Consider the following 12,648-nt stretch of genomic DNA (forward strand, 5'->3'; position numbering starts at 1 on the left):
TATCTGTGCCCCAGCAGCGCGGCTGAGGTGCCAGCCTGACTCACTTCACACCTCGGCACCCGCCAGCAGCCAGCACTGATTTGTTTTATCTCCTGTTTAAATGGTAGGAGAGATAGGAGAGGAGCTGCCTGCTCACACAGCTCCTGTGCCTTGGCCAAAAGTCCTGTTCCAGCAGAGGCGGGAGGAGAGGAAAAGAGGAAATACCGGTTGGATATTAGGAAAAAGTTTTTCACTGAAAGAATGATAAAGTGCTGGAATGATCTGCTGGGGAGGTGGTGGAGTCACCATCCCTGGATGTGTTTAAATAAAGCCTGGATGTGGCACTGGTGCCATGGTTTAGTTGAGGTGTTGGGGCTGGGTTGGACTCGATGATCCTGGAGGTCTCTTCCAACCTGGTGATTCTGTGATTCTGAGATTCTGTGATTCTGTGAAATTCGGTGTGAGGGGAGAATTTGCTGTGCAGGGCCAGCAGACAATGCACTGCTTTTGGTTTATTCCAAAAACAAAACATTTTATCTTGAAACAACTCGTGGGAAAGACGCCTGGAGAGGTTTTGTGCAATACTCCTGGAGAGGCTGCGTGTAATATCCAAGATTAGAAGAACAGTGGCTGCTCTGCAAAATCATCTCTAGAGTAAAAATCCGTTTTTTTCTGCTGGCTGAAGTCCAAACCTACCAAGAATTCTTAAGAAAAGAAAGGACTTTCTCCTGTTGTGCTCTGTCTCCTGGCAGTTATCACCTCATAAACACATTCCCGCGGAAGGTCAGGACGGGTTTGCCTCCCGGTTTTCTTCCTGGCTCTCCCGTTGTCACCTGGATGAAACCTCAGCACTGCTGGCTGCAGCCACAGCCAACAGATTTCACTGCCAAAACTAAAAAAACCACAACAATATATTCAGGAGGTTCTATCTTCAGGATCTCCCAACACAGCAGGACAAAACCACAGAGCCATAGGAAAGGGATTTCCCAGGATTTCGAGGCCAAGGGACAGCGTGGCAGCTGTAACACTGGAAATAATCTGGCTTCACTGCTGTATTTCCAGGAATATCCTTTCAAACACCACAAACCATTCAGTGCCTGGGAAATGCAGCATCAGAGAGAACTTTGGCTGCTCTGCATTTGAGGAAGAGTCAAAAAAAGAAACAGGAAGAAACAAAGCAGTGCAAGCTGGATAAAGCTCAGCAGCAGAAGATAGGGGGTAAAAAGAGGAAATTTTGAGAGGAAAAGTTAAAAGCGGGATGTGATCCATCCATTCAAACACCAGCATATATTCCTGAGAGGAGATCAAAAAGATTCTGTCTCCTGTGATGGCAACTGGGGACTGCCAGCTGAGGGTCTCCATGTCACTCTGTGGGGAGGAACTGCAGCCTCACATTTCCCATATCTAGAATTCCCATATCCTAGGGGGGAAAAGCCACTTAGAAGATCAGTAACAGAAGAAAATATTAAAAAACAGCAATAAAAGGCAGCCAATTATCTGGAGCTAACACCTCAGACCCAGCAGAGCTTCTGGAATGGTTTGAACCTGTGGGGTCAGTTTTGTTTTTAACGAGGATTGACAACAGATGCTCCTTTGTGTTTCAAATGTCTCTTTGTCACCGCTCTCTTCAAAGGCTGAGAGAGATCTGTGTTCACCCCGAGAGCTCTGAATGCTCCCTGAGAGCTCCAGAGCTCGGCTGCCTGTGACTCAGTCACACCAATATCTCCCCGAGATGACAAAATGTTCTTTGCCATCTGTTCTACCCTATCCACGCCTGAGCAGAGAGCTCAGATCAGAGGTTTGCAAAGAAATCAGAATATTGACATCATTTTCAACAAGGGCAGAGCCCGTGAACGCCTAAAGACAGATTGGCTGTCTCGAAATCTCAGAGACTTTCCAGAGTTACAGAAAGAAAATGGACAAAAGGGAACTTCCCGGAGTTACCAAAGGAGAATGGACAGAAAGGAACTTCCCGGAGTTACAAAAGGAGAATGGACAGAGAGGAACTTCCCAGAGTTACAAAAGGAGAATGGACAGAAAGGAACTTCCCAGAGTTACCAAAGGAGAATGGACAGAGAGGAACTTCCCAGAGTTACCAAAGCAAACCAGGCCAGAGGCATGGGAAGAATGAACCTTGCACTTGCCCGTGGGGTTGTTGGAACCAGCAGGGCTGGGAATTACTGCCCAGGACAGGACAGGTCATTGCACGACAGCAGGAACAGGGAGCAGCAGCAGGACCTCCCTGCCCAGTGTTGACACCTGATTAGGGCAGGAGGTTGTGGGATGATGCAAGAGAATTTGGAACCGAACCCGATTTTAACCCTGTAAACTCAGGGAGCACTGCAATGTTCAGGTTAATCACAAGGAGAAGTGCAAAGAAAATGATAAAATCCAGCTGCAAACTCAAATCCAGGTAACAGGGGAAGGTACAAAAGCACTTTTCCCCCAGTCTCAGAAGAAGTTTTTAAGTAGCAGCATCACAAATCAATTCTCACACTTAATGCTGCATCGTTTATTCCCTTTAATCTGCTTTGCCTCTCATTTGTGAGCAGGTTAAAGATGCTCACCACGGCATCTGCACGTCCTGGTGGCTCCCAGATCAGCAATCTTAGAGAGGTTTAGTTAAATTCCAAATCTGGGCAGAATAAACACATTATAATCCAAAATCTGAATAACTGAGCTGGCAAGCTCCTTATATGATAGCTGGGAAGGAAGAGAATTTGTTTTCCAGGTCAGGTTTATGTTTGGCTTTTTCATTCAGCCTCACACAGAACATTCATCCTTAGATGGATTTTTTTTACTACTAGATACGTTTTTATTGTTATTGCTATTATTGTCATCATCTGAAGGGTGGGAAAACACGTATGAACAAATGAATCATGAGAAATACTCCTGTGCTGAGTAATAAACAGAAAATGCAATTCCTCCACTCATCTCTCACTTGTAAATCCCTCAAATCACTTCTGCAGCCTCAGCAGGAGCAGACATTGCTCTCAGCCAGGTAAAAGCAATAATTTTTATTAAGATTTGCAATGGAGTGCAGCAGATTTTGAACCTTTCAAGCAGGGTGGGGTTTTTTTTCCTGTTACAATTGCACTCCAAGCAAACCAAGAGTTAACTCCTAGCTCATAAACTGAGCAATCTCTGCTGAACACAAGACCCTTTCTTGCTCCAGCCCCAGCCAGACTGGGCAGGTCTGATGTCCCCGCTGATTGCCCTGAGCTTCACAGCTTCCCTTCACCTCCTTCTGCTGAACAACATTTTCCTGGCACGGTTTCCTCCAGTCTGAACCAGCTCTCAACCCTCTCCCCCTCCAAAAAAAAAAAACGCAACACTTTTCCCTTTCACCTGGGTGTCCCTGACAATTCCTGCAGGCTGGTGAGGAGCGAGCCAGGAGAAAAGGGAGAGCTGGCTTAGGGCAAAGGGAGAATTGGAGGCCAAAACTTTGTGCAGTGCAGCTGTAAAATTCTGTGTAGGGTGGTGAATTGTGCTGGCTGCTCTGTGTCTTGACCCTCAAAAATCAATCCATGGCAAGACTTCATTCTGGAGTTAGTGGAATTTTAGGTTCTCCTTCCTAACACAGGTTTTGGATGAGTCAGAGTTGTTGGGCTGTTTATCCTGGAGTGAGTCAAGCTCCAACAAAATAATTCCTGCCCTCTATCAGAGCTGTGTGAGGGCTGAATTCCCGAGCGTGGCAGGGCTGGATTTCCCCGTGATCAAACCCCAAACTGATTTTGGCAGCAGCAGTAGCAGAGCCACGTGTGGAATCTCAGTGTGGAGAATTTCCCTGGTGTCTGCAGGGCACCTTCCCTGGAAATCAGCCTTGAGCCCTCCTGGGGGACACAAGAATGACCAAAAACTGGGAATGCCCTGGATTGCACCGTGAACCACAGATGTGACTCAAGAGATGAAGAACTGAGGGAATTTGTTCTGTTGAGGCTTCAGTGGGGGCTCAGGGACACAGTGAGGGTTTGTGCTCTATAAAGTGGGAGCGTCTCCAGTGCCATGAACTTGTAGGGAGGATTTCACCTTTTCAAATAAAAAACTGCAGCCAAATTATTCATTGAAAACTCCTATTTTTTTTCTGGTGCAGCACCTCCAGTGCAAGAAATCTGTTTGGCAGACACCAGGGCACTCCTGAGCCATGTTTACCTGTGCCAGGAGAGGAAGGAAAACACAGAAATTCACATTCTCTTGCAGACATTTGCACACAGCTGTTCCCACTGCTGGAAATAGAACAGGTCACAGGGATGCTGAAAAGTCACACCCAGCTCCCAGCCTGGATTTATTCCTGCAATTCAGGAGCTCACTGGGATGGCCACTCCTGAGGACAGCCCCTGCTCTGAGGGTGGGAGGTGCAGCAAAGTCACACCAGCACAGGGGCAAACTGTGAGGAGAGAGAGAAATGGAAAAAATGGGATTATTCCATGGAAAAAATGAGATTATTTTGCCACTCTTGGGCCTTCACAGCTTGTCAGGAATTTCTTTAGCATTGCACCCTGCTTTACAGAGACCCCACTGAGCTGTCCCAGCCCCATCCTCTGCCAGCTCCCCTCAAACTGGCTGCATTAATTTCTCCTCATTCCAGAGCCTTTCTCCGAGGGAAAACCCCTCCTCCTCTGCCATGCCCTATTTCACCTGCCCAAACTAGGTCAGTTCATGAACTTTTCCCAAAACATTATTTTGCAATGAGTGAAGAACTGGTCCAGACCCACCGGCAGGAAGGACCTCCCCAGGAGCAGGAATTTTCTGGCAGCTCTGCACACCCCATAATCACCCAACCCATCAAATTCCAGGCAGCAGCAAGGTTACATTTGTAATAACACTCAATTCCTTGCTCAGACCACGACTGGGCTGCCTTCAACTCCACAACATAAAACTCTTCTTTCGGTTTGAAAATGAATTTCAGTCCAAAGGTGCAAAATACTTTCATGAATGAAACCCAAATGGAGGCAGAAATTGCAGATATTTACCCCCAGCAGGTTCCCTGGATTAACCCCAATCCCCAGAGCAGCACAGTTACCTGCTGTAACCTGAGAGATGCTATCTCCAATCCTCATTTCAGTGCTCACATTTCTAAAATGCTATTTAGGGAAGAGAGCTCAGCTGGAATCAACTGCAGCTGGTTTGGTGCTGCTAAAAACCCTTGGGATGTTTTCCCAGGAATTTCAAGGAGAATGGCCAGAACTGCAATATGCTACAATATGTTGCACTTAAGGACAAACATGATTTTTTTCTAAAAAACCCATACAAAAAACCAGCCTGGAACTGTGTCTTTTATTTAACAGCCCACTCTAAAACACCCCTGTGGTTTTTAACTAACATCCCTTTAAGTGGAAAATGAATTGCAGCAGGTGATGACTTTTTTCTTTTTTTTGCAAAGATTTGGAGGACTGATTTCCTCTGTTTCATGAAAACTCCAAGCAAAAATCTAAAATGAACAAGAAAAATAATTGATTTTTTTCTGAAAAAAACAGAAGGACCTTGAAAAATAACCAGGTATGTGTGAGAGGGAGTTTAGGAGCAGAACTGCTGAAGGTTTAAGAGGCTGTGCCCAGTTTGGGTGGCCTGTCCTGCCCATCCCAGCCAGGATGTGCCTGTGTCTGCCACCCCCTCACCCTAACAGCCTCCTGTGCCTTGTTTCCCTAAATAAACGTCCTTTGGAACAGAAATATTTCAATATTTATCCCCCTAAACCATCCAGATTAACTGGAAATTTTATAAAAGATACAAAAATCTTCCCAGGAGGAGGGGGCAGGACACCAGAGCCATTCCCAAAGAGCACCAAAGGCAATTGCAATTGCAATGAGCAATCTCAGCCTCTGATTCTGTTCTCCCTGCAGGGCCAAAATCAGAATTCTTGCACCAGCAAGACCCACCAGCCCTGAAGGAGAAGATTTTCCTGTTGCCAAGGGGAATGGAATGAATATTCTTCAGCACAAGGGATGTGTGGTGAGGTGCAAAACAGGCAGAAAAGATAAAAAATATGTAAAAATGGCAACAGATTTCTCTGCCAAAGGAAGTGGCCCGGGCAGCTGGGAAATCTGTGTCCCTTTTGGTGCCCAAGACACCAAACCCAGGTGCTGGCACCACACCTGGGCTCTGTCCAGCTGAGCTGGGCCTTTTACAGCAGCAAGAAAAACAGATTTTAACAGCTCTGACAGAAACAGCAGAGCCCTCAGCTCCACACACAGCTCAGTTTATTGCTCACCCTACAAATCTCACCCCCAAAAACCCTAAAACTGCCCTTTTATATATTATGGTGGAACCTCTATGTTAGATCAATAAGCCAACCTCATTCCAGCTCAGGGGGTTTAAATAAAAGGCATTTTATCAGTCACCTGCTGCCAACAGGCAAAAAAACCCTCCTAATCTCCTTATCTTGACAATAAAATTATTGGAAGTGGTTGCATTATTTATTTTTTCCAAGCTCTGGTTTCTTCAGCCATTCCAACCCTGCATATTCTCCATGCTTCTCCAGCCACCACTCTCGTAAAACTGGAAAATAAAAAGACAACGTTTGGGGCTGTGCAGCTGAGAAGTGACAGGAAAAACCACATTGTTCTGTGCAAGCCTTGCTTCTAAAGCAGAAATTCCTACCCTGGCCAGGCCTGAAGCCCTGTGAGGCTGCTCCTCTCCCCCAGAGCAGGATTTGTGATGGAGCAGTGAAACTTATCCAGGTGTAAATTCAAAACCTCAATGATTTTCTGAGAGGTTTGTAAATCAGGGTGAGCCCTTCAACAGCACCAGTCCTGAAGTGTGAATCCTAAATAAACATAAAATGCATTTAGCAGAGTCCTGGCAGCTGTAGGGATGGGGAGAAAGAGGGACAGAGGGAGGATTCCAGGTGATGTTTTAAGTTTTATTTTCATGTATTTCAGGCTCTGTGCTGCCCAGGGTGCAGCTCTGAGCTCACAGTCAGGGTCACTCAGCTCTGCACACAGCAGGGACACAAAACAAATCCTTCTCCTGCTGCACACCAAGGAGAACTTTCAGCCCAAAGCACAAACAAGGGTGGCTGGAGGGAGGAACAAGAAGGATGGGACCTCACAGCCTGGAGCTGGAATTGGACAATTAAACCCCAAAGTGCAAATGGACCAAATCTTATCAAAGTGTGACCTTGTGACCGGTCATCCATTTTGGGTTCCTTTTGGGTCCATTTTGTGCCCATTTTGGGTCCATTTTGTGCCCATTTTGGGTCCATTTTTTGTTAATTTTGTGTCTGTTTTGTGACCATTTTGGGTTCACCTTGGGTGCAGCCCTGGCCAGGCTCTTGTCCTGCCCAAGGTGTGCCCTAAAGCCCTTTCAATAAATCCCTGCTTTATTCTCCAGCTCTGTCCAGTCTGTTCCAGCTCAGCCTTCCCAAGGTATCACAGAGCGGTGGGACCACATGGTTGTGGAACACCTCAGCAGAAGTTCTGCACAAATAAAAACCAGAATATTTTAAGGGAGCAACTGAGATCCACAGCAGGGAATTCCCCCAAAGCAGAAAGCCCAAGAGCCTCCAGAATCTGGAGGCTTTCCTCACTTCTCTGGGGGAAAAATGCTGCCAGAGAGGCAGGGAAGGGGCAGAGCTAGAGCTGAGAGCCCTCCCAGCAGAGCCTGCAGCTGGTCCTGAGCTGGCTTCTGCTTTAACCAAAAAACTCCCAGCACAAAAAAAATCAGTGCAGTGACATCCTTTCACATTACTCCAGTCTAAAACTGTCAGTTCCTAAATTTAAGCCTTTTAGGAGCTTCCCTTGGATCTAATTTGATTGTTTCCACTATTTTCACTGTCCTTAGCAACCCAAGTCTATCCAGTAAAACCATCTTTTCCCCCGAGCAGTGTCCTATTTTCCCCCCACAAATAAAGTCATCAGTAATGAGTGGCTGAAGGGCAAAGGACACTTTAAATGTCATTTCCTATGGGATTGTAACAGCTGATAAGGGAAGTCCAGACAGGGATTTTACAGCAGGAAAATGGATCTGTGTCTGCCTGGTACATAAAGGAGGTGTCTGTGACCTGAGAGGCTGAAACAGCTTTTTTTATGAGTTCTGGGAGTTCCAGTGGTGTCACACAAAGACAGAGCTCACAGGGTGTGCTGGCAGGGACGCTGATGACTGAGATCCACTTTCATCTGAGGAGCTCCGTGTGCTCTCCAGCCCTGAACCCCTGCCAGCTTTGCAGCCACGGTGATGTCACGCTGTCACCTGGCTCCAGTCACCTCAAACCCGGGTGGGAACCTGTGCCAACAGTCCAAACAACCTCAGCTCCCATTTTCCACCAGCTCCAGATGCTTCCAGAGCACAAACACGGGCAGCTTTAGCAGCAGAACCAGAGGGAGCAGCTACCAGGAGCAGCTTCCCTCCTCCCAGGCAGCTCCTGCAGTGAGGGTGATGCTTTAGGATTTCAGCTTTTCTATTTTTCATCTATTTTTGATCCTGCCATTCTTTAGTGAAGAACTCCAAACTCCACACACAGTGTGAGCTGCTGCTGCCTCCCCATTTTGGGCAGACACAGCAATTCCTCTCCAGGCCTGGCAGTCAAGGACACCTCACTGCCTCAGGCCTGAGAGATGCAAACAAAAGTGAGTTGGGGCAGCAAACTTGGGGTCAATGACTTCATTACCTGGAGCTGTCATTGGAAGATGAAGCCCCAATGTGCAAATGGCCCAAACTGATCAAAGTGTGCAAACCCGTGACCATTGTCCATTTTGGGTGCAGCCCTGGGGGGCTTTGTCTGCCCTAAATGTACCTGAAGGCCCTTCCATAAACAGAACTGATTTTTATTCTCCTAATTTTGCCTGCCCTGTGTTTTTAGGTAAACCCAAAAAGGCGTCACCAATTTTCACCAGCTCCAGATGCTCCCATAGCACAAACATTGACAGCTTTAGCAGCAGAATCAGAGAGAGCAGCAGCTTGGAGCAGCTTCCCTCTGCCCAGGTGCAGGGATGAAGTCAGAAGTGCAATAATGTTAAATTATTATTGCATTTCAGGTGTCCAGCTCACTCGTTCTGGGAAAGTTGGGGAGTTCTTTGTGCTTTAAATCCTCCCCAAGCCGGGAGCAGCACAGCCCTGGCCAGACCAGTCTCTTCATCGTGGCTGAAAGGAATTTTGCCTTAAATTCCCAAGGGTCCAAACCAGCTCGTCCAGGTTAGGTTGGAATTACCCCGTGTTTCTGTCAGGTCTGAGCTGCTTTGGGGGAAAGTTCATTCCCTCCTGAGCACACAGAACGCTCCCAAGACCAATCTCCCAGTCTCAGCTGCAACTGGGCTTTCGTGACAATTTTCTTTCCTTCCCCCAGCACCACCCTGGGAGGTTGAACAATAACTCAGAGGGGAAGGAGCTCCTGGGTCCTGCTGAGATTAAACCCCTCCACAAGGTGAATTTCTCCTTGAGTGTGGGTTCTCCTCAACCCAGCCTCAAATTTCCTCCCAGTGCAGAAGGTGAATGTGTCAGGAAACAAAAAAAAAAGGGGCCACAAAAGAATAAAACCCAAGGGAGGTGGTTCCCTGCTCAAATACTTTATTTCTGAGCCTGATGAAAGGGTTTGAGGCTGCAGTTTGCCAAGGTAAGCAAAGGATTTATAACCCTACAAAATCTTCCTTGTTCTTAGTTACTGCTGACCTACAAAACACTGCAGGTAAATACACTGCAGGAAAACTCCTAAGGGTGGTAAATCATTGATGGGAGACGTTTGCTGATGGACTTGATCTGGATCCAAAAACATTTACATCTTAAATGTAAAATTATTTGCCCCGGAAAAAGGTCAAGGACTATTTATTGGGAAAAAAGTTGACACTGGCTGATCTGAAAAGACCAAAAAACCCACAAAGGTCCCGACCTCATGGGAGAAAAGTGAACTTCCCAGTAGCAGTTAATAAGAGAGTCCCGTGAATTTTGACACACAAATTCCAACTTCTGTCACTTCTGCCTGTGATGCCTACAGGGGAATATAACTGCAAACCTAAACCTAGGAATAACATAAATCCTAACCCAAACCCTAAACATAAACCCAAATATAAATCCAAACAAAACCAAACCCTAAACCAAACCCGGAACCTAATGCTAACCTTAAATTTAACCTTAGTCTGAACCCTAGGCATAACCATAACCCTAACCCTAATCCTAACCCTAACCCTAACCCCAAACCTAACTCTAATCCTAAACCTAACATATGCACAACCCTAAACCTAAAACTAGGAATAACCCCAACCCTAATGCTAAGCCAAACCTAACCCAGCCTAAACCTAGCCCTAACCCAAATCTAACCCTAACCCAAACCTAACCATAAATAGAGCCATGCCTTTTTTTAGCTCCGATTTCCCACTCCTGCCCCTTTTCCCCATGATCCCTGCCCGGACACCTTTGCTGAGCACATTCCTCTCTGTCAGCCCAGCTTATCGAGGGCTGTGGCCCTTCCTGTCCTTCACCTCACACCTGGATCCAGGAGAGTTTGCTGCTCCAGCCTTTGGGAAAACAATTCCAGTTACCCAAAAGGGCCTGTCCTGAGCGCCCAGAGGCCTTTGACCCACACACCACACTCTGATTTCCTTGTTGACCACAGCCCCGTTATCAGCTCGCACCTCCCTGGCGCCGCTGGCCAAGGTCAGGCCCAACACTTTGGGCTCTCCAGGGGAATTCAGGAAGAGCCTGGGCACAAGGAGAACCTTCTGCTCCTTATCTGTGTTTGCCTTGCCAAGAAATGGATTTATTGGCAGCTTTTCTGCCCGTCTGGCTGCCGCAGGCGTGGGTTGGGAAGGATGGGAGGAAAGGCTGGGAAGGTGAAGGGAGGGTTAGGGTTAGGTTTGGGTTATGGTTAGGTTTGGGCTAGGGTTAGGTTTTGTTGGGTTAGGGTTAGGGTTTAGTTTGGGTTAGGGTTTGGTTTTGTTGGGTTTGGGTTAGGGTTTAGTTTGGGTTATGGTTATGTCTGGGCTAGGGTTAGGTTTTGTTGGGGTTAGGGTTAGGTTTTGCTGGGTTTGGGTTAGGGTTTGGTTTGGGTTAGGGTTTGGTTTTGCTGGGTTTGGGTTAGGGTTAGGTTTGGGTTAAGGTTAGGTTTTGTTGGGTTAGGGTTTGGTTTAGGTTAGGGTTTGGTTTTGCTGGGTTTGGGTTAGGGTTTAGTTTGGGTTAGGGTTAGGTTTGGGTTAAGGTTAGGTTTTGTTGGGTTAGGGTTTGGTTTGGGTTAGGGTTAGGTTTTGCTGGGTTTGGGTTAGGGTTTGGTTTGGGTTAGGGTTAGGTTTTGGTGGGTTTGGGTTAGGGATAGGGTTGAGTTAGGGTTAGGATTTGGGTTATAATTAGGATTGGATTTAGGGGTAGGGTTAGGGTTAGGTTTGGGTTAGGTTTGGGTTTGGGTTAGCTGCAGTTTGCCAAGGTAAGCAAAGGATTTATAACCCTACAAAATCTTCCTCGTTCTTAGTTACTGCTGACTAACCCTAACTACTGGTTAGGGTTGAGTTAGGGTCAGGATTTGGGTTATAGTTAGGATTCGGTTACAGTTAGGATTGGGTTTAGGGATAGGGCTGGGTTAGGTTAGGGTTAGGTTAGGGTTATGTTTGTGTTTACGTTAGCTTTGTTTGGTTAGGTTTGAGTTAGGTTTAGGTTAGGGAGGCTGGGGAGCTCTGTGGCTCTGGAAGAGGAGGAGTGAGGGCTGCAGCAGAGGCCTCCCAGGGAGCAGTGCAGATCTGGAGGTGGTTTTGGGTTTTGGTTTGCCAGAACTTGCCCTGGCTGACAGTTGGTTGAGGGGGAGATTGCGAGTTGAGTCCTGTTGTTTGTGGTGGATAAAAGTGGAATTTCCAGGCCTCACATTTTCGGGGTCTAGTGCTTCCACTCTGTGCAAGGTCACAAGGAAATCCAAATTACTTGTTCCTTAGTTTGTGTTTCTTCCTGTCCTTCTAGTGACTGGAGTGGAAGCCTGATTTATTGCAAGACAAGATTTTGTCCTGTTTAAATTCTTTTCCTTGTAAAAACCACATTCGCAGACTTGGGCACCTGGACACCACTTTCCCAGAACATGAACAGCTAAAACCTTCCAAGATTTTTGTGGAATTTTCACATAAGCACAGGGAATTCTCACTCCGTGACCACCATCATGTGAAGCTTACTGGGAAACCCCAATGTCTTTTTGCTTCTTTGGGTACCATGGTGAAAAAAATACATTTTGGATGCGTTTTTGTTCAATTCAAAACATTTCCAGCATCCAAAGAGCCACATAAAACCAAGTGCTGCAACTTTAAAATTGCTTGTGAGTGTTTCTGAGATCAATGAACCCCTGGGTGGTGTAGAGAGAAAATCTCTGCCCTTGATAATCAGGTTTTATAGCCTGTTTTATTTTGCCAGGAGAAGCCTGGAGGAAGAAAGGTTTATCTACAGGTTGTGCATTTTTACACACAGTTTTACACACATTTCTAATCACGGTAGATACTCAAGGGCCCAGCACAGCAAATCAGCAGCACTGATGAATCAGGAGCTCTGTGAGTGCTGGGCCAGGGTCCATCCCCTGAAGATAAGAGCTATCTCAGGGGTTATAAAGCGAATTAGAGAAGCTGCTGGAGTAAAAGATAAAAGCACTGTGAACCTGTTAATTGAGCACTTCAGCGACGCCAGAAATAGAACTGCCGTGTTAAAGATGAGCCCGTCCTTGTGCCAAGGTGTGACTCACCGTGAGCACCACTGGGAATTTACCGGGGACAT

The sequence above is a fragment of the Prinia subflava genome, chromosome 22 (genome assembly GCF_021018805.1).
Source record: "Prinia subflava isolate CZ2003 ecotype Zambia chromosome 22, Cam_Psub_1.2, whole genome shotgun sequence".
Lineage (NCBI taxonomy): Eukaryota > Metazoa > Chordata > Aves > Passeriformes > Cisticolidae > Prinia > Prinia subflava.